Source organism: Pavona decussata, unplaced genomic scaffold, assembly GCF_977016875.1.
Source record: "Pavona decussata unplaced genomic scaffold, jaPavDecu1.1 SCAFFOLD_190, whole genome shotgun sequence".
NCBI classification, from domain to species: domain Eukaryota; kingdom Metazoa; phylum Cnidaria; class Anthozoa; order Scleractinia; family Agariciidae; genus Pavona; species Pavona decussata.
The window spans coordinates 246,992-262,703 of record NW_028145599.1 but is presented as its reverse complement, the minus strand read 5'-3'; the positions used below and the strand labels follow the sequence as shown (position 1 = coordinate 262,703).

At 40.7% G+C, this 15,712-nt stretch overlaps 2 protein-coding genes across 3 annotated transcripts in view; both read right to left on the bottom strand.

Moving 5' to 3' along the window:
- Positions 1–1,244, bottom strand: part of LOC146462182 (uncharacterized) — a 29,528-nt gene extending 28,284 nt beyond the window's left edge. The window contains exon 1 of one of the 2 annotated variants that reach the window (XM_085085770.1): positions 1,118–1,244. The gene's annotated coding sequence lies outside the window, so the exon portion shown is untranslated. The remainder of the gene's footprint in view (positions 1–1,117) is intronic. The other variant, XM_085085769.1, reaches the window with a different exon arrangement.
- A 6,186-nt stretch (positions 1,245–7,430) lies between these two features.
- LOC146462181 (charged multivesicular body protein 7-like) overlaps positions 7,431–15,712 on the bottom strand; it is a 31,529-nt gene continuing 23,247 nt past the window's right edge. The window contains exon 12 of the transcript XR_014857208.1: positions 7,431–7,535. The gene's annotated coding sequence lies outside the window, so the exon portion shown is untranslated. The remainder of the gene's footprint in view (positions 7,536–15,712) is intronic.

Here is a 15,712-nt window from a genome sequence, read left to right as displayed (position 1 = left end):
TTGTGCGACCTCACATGGACCGCGCGCGGACTGAGCTCAAAATACGCCTAAACTTTGCGCGTGCTGAAAACATATAGCGCGCGGCCGGCACTTCACTTGCAAACCTTTCACAACTTAGAGTGTAAAGGCTGTCAGCTCGTGATCACTGTTCAATTCCGTGTAAAAACTTTATACACTCGATTGAAGAAACGTCGTCCCGCGCAAAGTGTGAATCGTAAAGAATGCGACTTGATGGTGTGATCCAATTAGCTCATTGATTAGATTGTAATTACTTATCAAGTCGCGAGACGACATATTATGACATATTTCAGAATGTCGCGAGTTAACAAAACTTCACTCAGACTTTTGCATAGTTTCCTAACCCATGCGCGTTGACATAAAAAACTATAAGCAGCATTTTCGTTATTGATTTATTAAAGGCAATGATGACAGCGAATAATGATGATGTGGACAATTACTTTGACAAATGATGCATTGCTCGATACACGTCATTTCAAACAGCCTCAATTATACATGCCGCGATTCACCACGTTTCTCATGGCGCCTTCCCTACAACAGTTGCAGTTGCAACCAACTGCCACTGAAGAGCTACCTTTATTTGGATTGTTACCATAAGACTGATGTGGGTTACCACTAAAAGGACATTTGTTTATTCTTTGTTAATGCACGAGATTTCAATTGCAACCATAACATGTAAAGGCCGCCTAAACTTACACTGGCAATTTCAAATTGTACTTCAAATCATGGAAAATGAGTCGGTTAGAAGGCAATATACGCATATCGACGCAATTATTCTCTAACGGCTTGTTTGCGCGAACTGAGACTATTAGTTTGCCTTAAAACAGTTTCTTTCTAGTTCTTACCCCTACAATGTTGAAAAATAATCTCATGGAAAGGTAGCGTGATTAGTGTTTTAGTAATAAATTTCCTACCAAATGTTAGCGGATTTTCTTTTAGGAAGTATAATGCCTCTGGCATAAAACCTCGTCAAATTCCTTGGCATCCCGTTCGATCCCTATCTCAAATGACCCAATGCATTTTTAAAGTTAAATTACTAATTTCGTGTGAAATCTCTATCACGGCCGAGAAGGGCTGTCTGTTTCGTTTAACATCTTACCTTAATATGGATCACTTCCCTGTCTGAATTTTAAGCTCATTCACTTACTAATTAGTTTGACTTGCTGGAGTCATTTCAGAGATTCCGTCGTTCTAACAAAATCTGTGACGTAACAAATGTAAAATAAACAACGAACCCGCTGGCCAGTAGTCAGCTGAGTCCAAGCTTGCTGTTGTTCTGTGTTCACTAAGCCCGAAAAGAAGAGAGAAAGGAATAACTAAAAAGGAGAGATAATAATATATAATAATAATAATAATAGTAATAATAATAATAAACTATTAAAGGAAGCGGTTTAGAGTACTTGGCTATTCGGGTTTAGTATAAATCTACTAGTGTTCTATCACGAATGCCGTCTCTGATTGGCTACGCTACTCGCCAGTGGTGGTTGGACACGGTCCGAAAAGTATCATGGTAGCAGTAATTGGCCAATCACATCACTGTATTCTTTCATCAGCGTTTTTAGGAAGGATCTTCACGCGAATAATTCCTTCCTCTTATTTACTGTTTTATTCACCGTGAAGACGGCTTTTCTTCCAAATGAAAGGATTCAACAAGTGACGAGGTATGTAAGTGACCAGTGATTGTATTTTTTCATAATTTCCTGGGTTATTGTCGTCAATATTCGACTTCCTCGCAAGCTTGTCCAATATGGCGGCTTTTCTCCACGAGCAATGATCAATGTAATAATTTTCGATATTTTCTTTAATATACACAAGTAATGTACAGGAGCAAAAGTCCTAAACACTAATTCATTGAGTTAAAGAACACTTATTTTCTTAGTTTTCGTTCTATCGAGGACAAAAGTACTTGCTCTTGCTCGGTCTTACAACAGAATACTTGTCGTTGTTTAGCTGAGTAAACCGTCTTAAGAATTGCCTCATGCTTATAGCCTTATATGCAATAAACCATTTGATCTTTTCATTCTTGTCAAGCTTCTGATTGTGAAAGAATTTATAATTACTCTAGTACAAGGCATCTCGGGTTTGCTTTCCTTGGTCAGTAAATTATACCTTCCCATTTATTGCTGTGTGAAAGGCAGCAAGAGTACAGGCAAGAGTGGTTTGTTCTCTTGAGGTGTGGCCCCGCTTACAACAAAGTAAAGCCACACCGATGTTATGTCGGTGATCCGTCCGTGTCCCGATAAGATAGGGATGGCAGGGTTTGAGTTGTTCTACCGGCGTCTTGTAAAGAAGACGAATTCGATAAATCGAACGATCTTTTCCCCTCAGCGATTTACTTTTAAATTGTATAGATCAGCGGCTTTTATTAAGGCAGAAGCTTCATTGAGCTTTACCCCACCATTTGTAGTTTAAACAAAGCCCGAACTTTGCAGGGAGGAACAGTGGTTTATTGGTCACGTATTTCCTGGTGCACATCACTGAAGAGAGATCGTAATGTAAGCCGCATAACAATTCGCTGATCATTTTAGGCGTGTAAATGATTATACTACATTTCATACATATTAGTTTTATTGATATGTGATTTGTAACTAAACTTTGAAGGTGAGGGTTCTCTTTTTCTTCTTGTCTGTTTTTCTTACGAAGTATACTAGAGATAAAAAAAATTTAAAAAACGTTTGTTTAAAATTGCTTAAAACTGCTTGCGCAGCATCAGAAGCAACCAAAAGACACACATGCGATGAAAACGTGATTGTTCACTTAAGGTGATTCCCGCGAAATAAAAGTTGTCTTGAAAATTTTCTCAGACTTTCTGTGATTGTTCGCTACTATGTACTATTTCGAGAAAAGAAATAGAAAAGATAGGTCAGAAGTTACACAGAGAAAGCACAACTTAGAAAAACGTAATACATAGAATGCATGCAGCATAATCGGCAGCTAAAGGTGAATTTCTTAGCAGGGAGCAAAATATGAAGCAGTATCGACCCAAAACGTTTCTTGAGCGCGAGTTCTCAGAATCACTATTTTATGCCCGCGAGTGGTGAGCAAGCTCGTATTTCGTGCAGTAACTCATTTTCTGTAGTCAATTTTTTCTAAAAAATTTAATCATAAAGAGGATAATAGCTAAGTTTAAATAACGATACAAAAAAGAAAGGTGACCATGCTCGTTTAGGAGGAAACAACCATTTAGTTATTGACTAGGCTCAGCATATAGGAAAACAGACTATGTTTTCAACGCGCGCGCGCTAATGACGCAAGAAATTATGCGCAGTAAGAATGCGCAATGCAGTACAATGGAACCACCTTAATTTCAAGTTCGAGATTCAATTAACCGTTACGTTTTTAACTGCCGTCAATTAACAATCAGTGTAGCGTACCTTATGGAAAACAGACGTTTGGCACAACGGGATCAAAAGGTCATTTTCGTGCGCTGTGATTGGCGAATTTGACCCACTTTGTTGGTTTCCGCTGAAGTTTTGCTAACCGCTGGTTGTGATTGACAGCAGTAAAACACGGAAATCATTAGTTGGATTTTGAATTTCAGAGTCCTCATGTTATTGAGAGGCGCAGTAAATGTAATACTGGAGATAATGTCACTGAAAATTTTCAATCAATCTGATGACAATTTATTTTATAAACTAGTAGTAATCAAAGATTATAGTGCGTCGCCTTAGGCCCTTAGGCACCTAGCTGGGTTGCATAAATCATGTTAAGATTACAGGAACCTGTAAGTATAGTAAGTATATCCTATTCAATATACAACCTCTTTTCTCGCGCCTAGGAACATGCATGTGCACAGAGGTAGGTATTAGGTACGAAACGTGGTTTTCTCCACACTGAAGAAGGGTTATATACCCGAAAAGTCTGTTTTTTTCAAAACCATTTTTGACACGTTTTGAGATTTATTTTTATATCAATGCTATCCGATATACAACCTCTTTTTTCGATTTCTCGCGCTTAGGAACATGTACAGAGGTAGGTACTGGGTATCTGGACGTTAAGATGCTATCGTGGGGTTGCAAGATGGAACCGACATACAACCTATTTTCTCGATTTCTCGCGCTAAGGAACGCGCGCGCTGGGCATGATGGACAGTATTGGCACAACGACTCGATTAGGAAGCGTCTCCTTCGTCGACGCAACAACCTCTTTACTCGATTACTCGTGCTCAGGAACATATACAGAGGTAGACCCTGGGTACGAAACGCGCTGGGCATGATGGACCGTCATAATGCTATTGTGACGTTGCAAAATGGAACCGACATACAACCTCTTTTCTCGATTTCTCGCGCTAAGGAACGCGCGCGCTGGGTATGATGGACAGTATTGGCACAACGACTCGATTAGGAAGCGTCTCTTTCGTCGACGCAATTACAAACACTGATTGTACAAAACGCAAGCTAAAAATAAAAAAGTAAAGCCGCCAGTCGGCACCTAGACCTCCAGCCACTGACTCGTCTCCCAGCCGTCTCTCATGGTCGACGGGAGACGCGCGGCGTTGATGTCCTAGTTTCCTCTCGACCGTACGATTTCGACTGGGGACGAGTCAGCTCCAGCCTGGCTAGGTATGGTACAAACAGGAATAGTCGTAAGCGTAACGCAAAAGGAAATCAAGAGCTTAAATCACGCGCAAATGCCTAATTATCGCCATTTTTGGAGAGATGCAGATAGCCAAGTCAAAGGAAGATTGAAACTGTTCAAAGGAAAAATATTTGGGTCACGTCAGTTTATTTCTTTATTGATCACGTACTTCGTGGGCTTCCAGATCTCAGCGGTTCCATTAATGAATGAACCTCAACAAAGATATTTTAAAGCTATTGTCCCTATGTTTCAGCTGCCTTACTTTTTAAAAAACTTAATTTCGAGTTGATCTATTTTTGATCTTTTTATTTATTTCGCCACTATTAAATAACATTGGAAGAAAAGAAAACAAATACACATCAAATTAAAAAAATTATATACTTAAGGTAGTTACATGTTTACGTCGTCATCGCTTCCATTTTACTTTTAATTAATTAAACAGCATTGCTTGGGAGCGAGATGGAGATTCTTTGAGCAAACAGTGTTCCAACATTTTGATGCCAACTGTAGTTTGAAGTGAATAAATACTAAAGATGTTTAAATTTTTTATAGTACATCAAAGCCCTGGAGGGTAATCCCTCAGCATTTTTTACGTTTGCACATGACTTTCGGCCCTTAAGAGCAAATCATCGTTTTAAACTTTAAAAGTTTGCATCTGCAACTTTGAATAGTTTTAAACATTCCTTTTTTATACGCATAATCGATAAGTGGAATAATCTGCCAAAGGAAATTGCTGAGGCAGAAGATTTGAGAACCTTTAAGAACAGACAGAGATGTCATCTTGCAAATTTTTCTAGTGAACACTAAGGTCTTCTATTGTATAATGTGCTATATATTTTATGTTAAGTATTTTATACAGTTGTAAATAATTAATGTTTTAATTTATTTTCTTATCAGGAGATAAACTAGAAAGGGAAAACCTCATTTATCTCGGCTTTTCACTTGGATTTGTGAATAAACAATTATTATTATTATTATTATTATTATTATTATTATTATTATTATTATTATTATTATTATTATTATTATTATTATTATTGTAACGCATGCACGTGCGGTATTTGTTACTTTGAATGTCTCTGGCCTGGCACTTTATAATGACGAATATCTATTGATCCGGCCGCAGTCATTTCATCACCAGTTACGACGGTTTTTGGAACGGGCCAATATGGTATTTCTGGTTCCAGGTGCGATGGTTGCAATGATGCCCATCCCATGGAATGTTCCTGTACCATCCAAGGTTTTTGTGTTAAGAGAAACATTGGCGGATAGAATCACATTGTTTGTTAAGCGTGAAGTTACTTGTTTAACTATCCAATTCTTCATTGTTCTTATTTACACCTTTTAGCGTTTTTATTACTATTATTATCTCAACACTTGTCTTTTGAATTACGTATGTATGTGATCCGCATAAGGTTATTCATTCTACCAGCTTTTTATGCCACTATTTATTTTTGTTTGTATGTACATTTGCTAGCGCTCTCATGCACTTCGGCAACTTGAAAGATTCAAAGACATTCACAACTGTATATACAGTCAACTTCCTTTATTACGGACACCCTCGGGACCGCGAGTTAGTGTCCTTAATAGCGAGAGTCCGTAATAGCTGGAATTTATTTCTGTAATTTAGTTTTGCCAGGGCTTTAGCTGCTGTATCTATTATCAGCTTTCCGTAATACTGAGGTGTCCCCAAGGCGAGAGTTGACTGTACATGGACATGATAAGTTATCCTGAACACTGAACATGAAATGACTGTTGAATGCATTTAACGTTAAATCCGTGTCGTGAGCCCCAAAATTAAACATCACACATTCTACGCAGGATTTTAGTCATATCCTGGCCGTATTTTTTGTGTTTTGTTGTCCCCACCCTTACGGGAACGTGATTTGTATTGTAAAAGTTATGTATAAATAAGTTCCCCACGTAATCTTGTTCCAAACTCCCTGATGATGTCTGTAGTTATCAGACGAAACCGGTCGGAGAATAAACCTTGAGTTAACAAGATTTCATTGCTATGTGCTGAACACTAGTACCTTGTTAAAAAAAAACCCCGACTGTAGGCCGATATGTCGACCGAGTGATGGTCGATAGTATCATTTTTAACTCGCGAATTGTGCATGCGCAATGACTCGCTCGGTGGTTTCATCGGTCACTCGATGGACTGTAAACTTTATATTAATTTAATCGGAATTAAATCAATTTTATCGTAAATCATTCATTAGTCTGCGTATTATGTATTCACCATCAGCCGCCATTACGGGGACAAAAAGCAACGGCGAAAAGTCAACGAAACGAATAAATTTTTCTAGAAAGAAAACAGTAAGTAGAGGTATCGTCTGCTGAATCCTTCTATTTACCGAAACTACAGCACAACAGATATTTTCCAAAAGTTCGTGCTCCACGTTCAAACATATGAGCGCTACGGGAGGCATTTTAAAAACCATAAGTTATGCAAGTTTTTCACATTTTTCAAACAGGATTGAAAGACAAAGGAATCAGTCAATAAACACTCTCCAGCTCAGTAAAAAAAATATAGAAGTCCGCATGGTTCCTGGACGGTCACCCATCCAAGTCTAAGGATGGTTTAACTTTGTTGACCGGACTGATGCTGTCTCACTGCTCGCTTCAGTTCTCTCCTCCCTCAATTAAAATACACGAAAAAGAGAAAAGAAAAAAAAAAAGGAAACCACCCAGTAACACTGTCCAAAGGTGAAAGAACACGTTAAAGTGACGACACCAATCTATTAAGCCGCTTGTAGAAAACCGGAAATAGAAGGAACTTGAACATTGCGCGTGTTGCGTAATAATGAACCCCCCCCCCCCCCCCCCTCTACGGCTTTTCGAAAATGTGCTTTTTGTCTATGCCGTTCTCCGGTTTATTTTCTCGATTGAGTTTTTTGTGGAACTTTAGAGTGTCTTTACTCTAATTCTAAGAACACCTACGAGTGTAATTTATTAAGAATACATTTAATCTTTTACATTTATTGGTGCCGAGACCCGGGAACGCAGAACAACGATATTGAAGTGTGGGGAACCGCTTCGAGTTCGTGTGGAGACAACAGCATGGCGGATTTGAAGAAGATCAGTATTCGACGAGGGCACAGACCCTATGTGATTAAACTCATGAATAATGTGGTTGACGTTCTCAAGGAGCACTCGATTGAGAGTCATACGAACCAGCTAAGGACTTGGAAATTGACACTGAGCGAGAAGTTACAGGATCTGGAGAAGCTAGACTCAGAGATCGTGGACTTAGTTGAAGCCGAAGAGGAAATCGACAAGGAGATATGTGAATCTTCCGACTACGCATCAAAGGTTCTGGAATGCATTACAGATATCGATTCAGCTTTAAGTCCAGCAGAGTTGAATTTGCCGAGTGGACCGCCGAGTCACTCCAACAAGCACAATTCTAGCACCCTGTGAAGTTGCCCAAATTAGAGTTGAAGAGGTTGCCGGAACCACCATTAAGTGGTCATCCTTTCGGGATTCATTTGAAGCCGCCGTCCATAAAAACGCTACTTTGACTGAAGTGGACAAATTTAACTATTTGAGGTCGTTGTTAGAAGGCCCAGCGGCCAATTCAATCTCTGGTCTCCAGTTAATCAACGATAACTATGCAAGAGCTATTGATCTGTTAAAGAACAGGTACGGAAACCGGCAGGTTATTATTACAAGTCATGCTGATGCACTGATAAAACTTGCGAAGGTGACATCATCGGGTAACACGAAGCAACTACCTCAGCTTTACGACGAGGTGGAATCTCACATCCAGGCATTTCAAGGTCTCAAAATATCAGCTGGTATGTATGGGGAAAAATACTGAAGGAAAAGTAAAAATGTTTCCTATGCTTGCGTCCTAAACGCCTGTCGAGGAATTGCCTTAGCAAGAATGCGTTGTTTGAAATGTAACGGGTTACACCACACATCTATTTGTGATGCAGAATCTGCGACTGCAACGAACACTTGCAGGGTTTCAACAGGTTCTCAGTCGGGCGAATCATCTGTCACTCACTCTTCAAGCGCTGGTACTTCAGTTAATGTAGCCTACAGTCAATCTAAGGGTGCCATACTCTTGCAGACAGTTCAAGCCTGTGTTGTGCGACCTGATGAGGAAACCCCCTCACATCAAGTACGGCTTGTATTTGATTCTGGAAGCCAACGCTCAAATATTACTGAGATCCTTTGTGATGCCTTGAAATTGCCAGTGGTTGGCAAGGATTCATTACTAATAGGCCATTTTACAGTTGTGTGCTTAGTGACCTGGTCTTGAATTGGAAGCGAGGCTGGGGGTGACCTTGTTTTGATACAGACCTCACTGCCTTTCATATGTAAATGCAAATAGTTAGCATAAGAACAGTATGATCTACATATGAAAAGCAGTGAGGTTTGTATCAAAACAAGGTCACCCCCAGCCTCGCTTAGAATCCAAGACCAGGTCACTTAGCACACAACTGTAAAATGGGCTATTGAGGCATTTGGCGATTCAGATACAAGATTGCGTGTGTGTAACATGGTGCAGGTTGGGATCAGGACCTTGGATGGGATGGTTGTTTACATCCATGCTTATGCAGTACCTGTTATTTGTTGGCCCGTAACAAATCAGCCTATTGAGATTGCTCAGGATTTATTCCCTCATTTGCACGGTCTGCAGATGGCTGATACTTTATCTGGATCAGACCCCCTGCCAGTGAACATGCTTAGAGGAGCGGATTAGTATTGGACTCTGTGCGAGGGGGATACGACTAAGGGAGGACCCTCTGAAAAGGTCGCAATGTGGTAACTGACCTTAATGACTTAAACAAAAGTTTGATTGCCACCCATGTTCTCAAGATAGCAACTGTTGTTTGCTCTGACACTGATTTGTCTGTTAACCTAAGGAAAATTTGGGAATACGAATCACTTGGCATCCTAGACAAGAAAAAACACTCTGTGTGATAATCTAGTCGACGAAATTGACTTTGTTGAAGTCAGATTCCAAGTGAAACTGCCATTTAAGGTATCAGCCACCCTTCAGGACCGTCCGCGCGCGGATCGCTGTAGCGTTAGTTGTTTTTATAAAAACCCCTATAAACCATATATTTTTTAAAAGCTTAATAATTCCAGATTATGGATTTGAACTAACAAAAACTATTTACTTAAATGTGTTTCGAAATTGGAACGCTTTGTGTAAAAGTACACGTCTCTATAAATCATGTTCCACTCCCGCCGGAAATAAACGGAAGAAAACAATTAACACCGCATTCACTTCTCAACACGTTCCACTAAAAAACCGTGTCTCAGATTTTTGACAAGTGCGTTTGTTTCTCTTTTATTGGCAAATGAAGTTGGGGGAGGCATGTTCACATGGAGGTGGGGGACCCCAGGTAGGTGAGGTACCCCATCTACCCGGGGTCAGAAAAAACAGGCCTTCACATGCAACCCCGGGGCGCTGGGGTGAGGTTTAAAAAGCTACCGCGTGGTCGCTAAGTACATATATCAATAAAGATGGCGGATGGAAGACACTTTTCGTTTCGTTGTTCTACGGGCACGACTTCACCTTCATCCAAGACCGGAAGACCAGCTTGGTTATCAGACTCGACAAATGCACCTTCAACTCCTTCAGAACTTTTTTCAATGGCATTGTTGTCGATGTTTTGAAGGTGATATCTGCGAAAAAGCTCGCCACGCTTGTCCTGAATTCAGAGACAATTGCCCGGATGAACATCACCCCACCTCCAGCATTCACATGGAGAAAACTCACCCCAGCTAAGCGGGTTACCCGCCTCGGCTGACCGGGCAACCCGCCTCGGTGAGGTACCCCACTTCACATGTGAACGCAATCAGGAAATAAAGAGAGATTGTATGGAGAGATTGGTAACCCCACCGAAGCGGGGTACCTCACCTACCTGGGGTCCCCCACCTCCATGTGAACAGGCCCTTAGTCAACACTCCCTGTGGAAAAAAGGCTCTAGCTTTAAAATCAAAAGGAGTATTAAAATTCGCAGACACGGTTTTGTAGAAGAGATACATGGCATCACTCTGGCCAGATTTGAGCCAAATTGATTGAAAGGCTGCCGACTTGGAGTTCAAAACGTACGAGTCGATCGGCAAAATTTGCGTTCGGAGATAAAATAGAAAATACATTTTTGGCGGCATCCTACCTGGAATGAGATTATAACATCTAAATGTTTATTCTGATTGATATCAGAGAGGGCTCAATTTTCTCTAACAATAGGACTTTGACAGGTAACATGCAACAGGAACAAACTTTCGCGGCAAGCAGCGGGAAATAACTATTTTGCTCCCAGTCAGTTCAATAACACTGCGTGTGGACAAAAGACAAAATTTTTGTTGAGGTTAGTGAATGTACATGCATAGTAATCGTTTAATTTACAAACAGCAATACGCTTTTCATGTAACGATAGAAATATATTGTGTTTATTTCTTGAAAGGTTGGCTAAGTTGGTAAAGATGCCGAAAACCATTGCGAAATCAACACGAACGAAAGCGAAGCCGCCGAATGTCCACCACCGATTGCTCGAAGGTCAAGAACTGAGGCCCGGTTTATTTCAAACGCTCTGCTCTTCTCGGAAGAATTAAAAACATAATTTGTCTTGTGCGACGGACAGCTTTTATTCTCGTACTGGATTCTCCAGGTAGAACCAAGTCCATGCTTAGTCGCTACATTTTCCACGACTTGGACACTTCTCTGGCAAAATCGACAAGATACAGACTCGTCCCGTTTCTGAAGGAGAATTTCACTCGATACGATAGCTCGACCGCTTATTGTTTTCCACGTTCCATCAGCAGATGTGGTCGATGAGCTTAATTGACTTTCTTCTTCTGGTTCTTCAAGCTAAATTTTGGAGCGGCTTGCATTTTCAGCAACTGTAGCATTTTCGCTTTTCTGGGCATGAATATCCAACTCCTCCAGCCACTTCTCTTGCCGATTTAATGAGCCTTTGTCGCTCTCTGCCAATTTTGCAGCCCATTCTTTGTCAAACTCGCTCTTCGATTTCTTTTTCGCTCTCGGTTTCGATGAGGAAAACGGACACGATCTTTTCTTTTTTTTTTCGGCGGCATTTTCACCGAAACAAACGCTAAATATCGAGGTAAAGGCTATAAACAACACGAAGACATGTGTCGTTCGAAGCACGCACTCGGTATCACGTCACTAGTTCAATGACAGATCTTGTCAACGACCAATTAAGATAATTAACGAGAAAAAATCTTTTACCCCCGATATCTTTCGACAGAAATAACATTTTCTTCTGATTTTTTTTTTAAAGAAAGCTCTCAAGCATATCTATTTGAAAACGTTGAAACCTCAAATATGGCAGCGATCCGCGCGCGGACGATCCTGAAGGGTGGCTGATACCTTAAGGAGGATCACCCGTTACTTCCAGACAATTATCATCAGAGTAAGTGTAGACTCGTTTCCCTGTTGTCTAAGCCAGGTGTCTTGACAAAATATGACGAAGTAATTCAAGATCAGTTGCACAGGGGGGTGATTGAACCTGTAGACATAAGAAAGCCTGCAGAACTTGGAAGAACTCGTTACCTCCCTCATCATGAGGTCATTCACATCGATAAGCACACAACTAAGTTGCGTGTTGTGTACGAAGCCAGCGCACGAGCTGAGAGATCTCAGCCCAGTTTGAATGATTGTTTGTATTCGGGCCCTCCGATGACTCTTCTCGTTCTGGATGTTTTGCTTCGATTCGCAGGGCACACCCGGTTGCTCTGACAGCGGACATTGAGAAGTCGTTTCTTAATATTTCAGTTGATCCAGATCACCGTGATTATCTCAGATTTCAAACTCTGGACTGGACAGTGTGCATGTTGATGATTTTGTGGGAGGAGGTGACGACGGTATTTCTACATACAAATTGCACAAGAATGTTGTCATGCTTAATGGTTGAAGGTTCTAACATGCGGAAATGGGTGTCAAGTTCACCAACCGTAAAGGCGTGGATTGATTAGGCTGAGGGCGACGTGGTCCAGACTACAGCGGATGCAACTAGCAGCATCCAAGAGGAAGATCAAACATATTCCGGCTAACGGTTCCCTTCAGATTCAGCTCAAGAGTCCAACGTGAACCACAAGGTGCTAGGCATTGGTTGGAATGAGGACGATGATGTCTTAGTGTTTTTGTTTGGCAGTTTGCGGAATGCTGCAAAAATTGAACCTGTGACCAAGCGAGTGGTTCTCAGTCTTTCTGCGAAGCAGTATGATCCTTTGGGTTTGTTGAGCCCAAATGTTTTGTTACTAAAGATCATTTTTCAGTGTTTGTGTAAGTCAAAAGCTGATTGGGATGCACCTTTGGATGATGAACTTAAGGAACAATGGATTTGACAAGTAACTGACGTAGAGTTAACCTCATTTTTTTAGACAGACATTACCTCAAGAGGTGCTCTTCTGCAGACATTCATGACATTCAGTTACACGGATTTTGTGATGCATCTGAGAAAGCCTACGGGGCTGTGGTTTATCTGCGAGCTAGTACAGTGTCAGGGAATGTAACCACTCAGATTCGTCGAAGACACGAGTTGCACCAATTGGTGGTGAGACGATTTCTCGTTTGGAACTTACAGGAGCTGTTGTCTTAGCTCGTCTGGTGGATAGTGTCTCAGCATCGTTATCTGGGGTTTTACAGATTAATAGGGTGTTTTGCTGGACTGATTCACAAATTGCCCTCTGATGGATCTGGGGAACGACAAAAGAATTCAGGCAGTATGTCGAGAACTGAGTCGTTGAAATTCGTCGCCTGGTCCGCCCACAATGTTGGAATTACTGTCCAAGTAGCTTAACCCAGCTGACATTGCCTCTCGAGGCTCACTTGCTTTAGATCTAATCAGCAACGTGTTATGGTGGAAGGGTCCTGAGTTTTTACAACAAGAGGAAGTTAATTGGCCGGGACTACCGAAGACTGCTAGTGCAAATCTAGACAGCTCTCCTGTAGCAATATCAGAGATCAAGACGGATCTGTCTAATGGCGTTGGTAAGGAGGCAGCTTCTACTCATGTACACTTACTTGTCCGCTCGAAAGACGGTCCAGTCGTAGGTTATACTACTGTCATACCATGTGAGGCACACAGTGATGTGCAGAGGCTGTCCCACCTTACAGCTCTTGTAATCAGATTTGTGAATAATGTTAAGAAGAAATCAAAGGCTCCTGTGAGCTAACTCGTGAATGCAGATGACACATAGTAATTGAAATTTAGACGGCTACGGAAACTTCCTCAAAAGCTAAAAGAAATTATATCTTTGCCCGATTATGTAACGAAAAATGACCATTCTTGTACTATTAAAATGATTGTCAAATTATTCTGTACAGATTGAATAAGCCGATTACTCTGATGCGCCGATTAAAAAAAATCACGTGTTTTTTTTATTCAAAGTTCATAGGAGCACGCCATGTGCAGCTACGTCATGCAAATTCGTGTCCCCGATAGTCCGGGGCTACTGGATTTCGCGATCGGGCTAGTGGATTCTAACCATCACTTGCCCGATGGGCAAGTGAAGTTTTTTTGGGAATTAAAATTACAAAATTACAGTAGGGCAAGCCGATCTCACAAAGGGAAATATGTTCAACAAAGTATCGCATTACATTTCATGCCCGACATAAATGCGTGAAATTTTTCCTTTGGAGTTCAGTCCACGCAATCCTCAAGTAAAAATAATGAACTATGACAAGCTCTTGCTAAATAAGAATTATTTATCGACCGCGTCCTTTTGCTTTCCCATAAATTTCCAGTTGTAAATTTCGAAAATGAAACATTTTTTCCCTGTGAAACCTCTATGAAAGCTGACAAGATCTTAAAGTGTTCATTTCACCAGAAATTTGCATAATTTTGTTTACGACGTCAATGATGCGTGACATGGCCCCTTTTCGCTTTCGCGTGAAAACTGACAAATTAAATTATTTTTTAATTAAATTATTTCTAAATTAAATTATTTTTAATTCTTAAAAGAAACCGCACTTTGTAGAAAAAAACGAAAAAAACCTATAACTTTGCTCAGATTCAACGAAAAATCTCCATTCTTGCACTGAAATGATTGTCAACGTATCAAGAAATGGTCCATTGTAGTGAGTCAAATTCGTCTTCACAAGTCCAAACAAAAGCCTTTTGTTGTTTATTGCGCTTAGGGAATTGTTCCGAGACTCGGCGAAGATGAATTTCAAATCGTCACAAAATTGTCGGCGTGTCAAATTAGCGGCACGTTTGGAAAGTTGCGTAAGGTTTACTATTATTGTTATTGACCCCAAGCAAGAAACCTGGAAATGCTAAATTTTTTTATACGATTTTGGATCAGTTGATAATAGCGCGTAGCACAACGCCGCAAAACAGCGAAGCTTTTATCGATGGTTTCACTTGGTCAAGAGTTGTGAATTTCAAAACTAACTTGCCTTACTCGTAAAAAAAAGAAAGGAAAGAAAAGGCTTCGTTTATGAAAACACGCGCTTTCGATCGGAAAAATCGCCCGATTAGACCGTTTGATTGAAAAGGATCAATGTGGTCGTTGTCATTTAGTCTTAAAACAAAAACATCGGTTGCTAGCGCGGCTCTTAAAGAAGAGGAAACCATCACGCTTTCACTCGCGACGCGACGCTTTCGCCAAATATGCAAATTTCGTACTCGTACAGTCATCGGCAAGTTTTGAATTTCCCTCGTGAATTTCGCTATTGTAATAACAGCTAGTTTAAATTTCCCTCCTGAATTAATAAGCCTTTGTTTAGCGCTAAAGCTATTGTTTCAAAATCTCCTTTTATGGCCATATTTGCGACGCTAAACAAAGAGCATTGTCTTTGAATTTGATCAGCTTTTCTTGATACGAATTATTCTCTACAGAATGAATGAGAGAATTCTGACGCGTCGTGAAAAAAAATTTTCACGTTTTTTTTTTTCCACTAATGAGTTTACGACCGACCGACCGACCGACCGACCGACTGATCGACCAAGTCAAAAGCCAGCTATCGCTATAACTCGTTCATTGCGCTACGCGCATTTACGAGTTCAAAAAGCTGCCTCTGAACTCAGTCTTGGAGAAATTCAACCTCATGAATTGGACGTTGCGAGAGACCGCTGCCACAGAGAAGTACAGAAAGAAGTCATTCAAGACAAGGATTATGAGC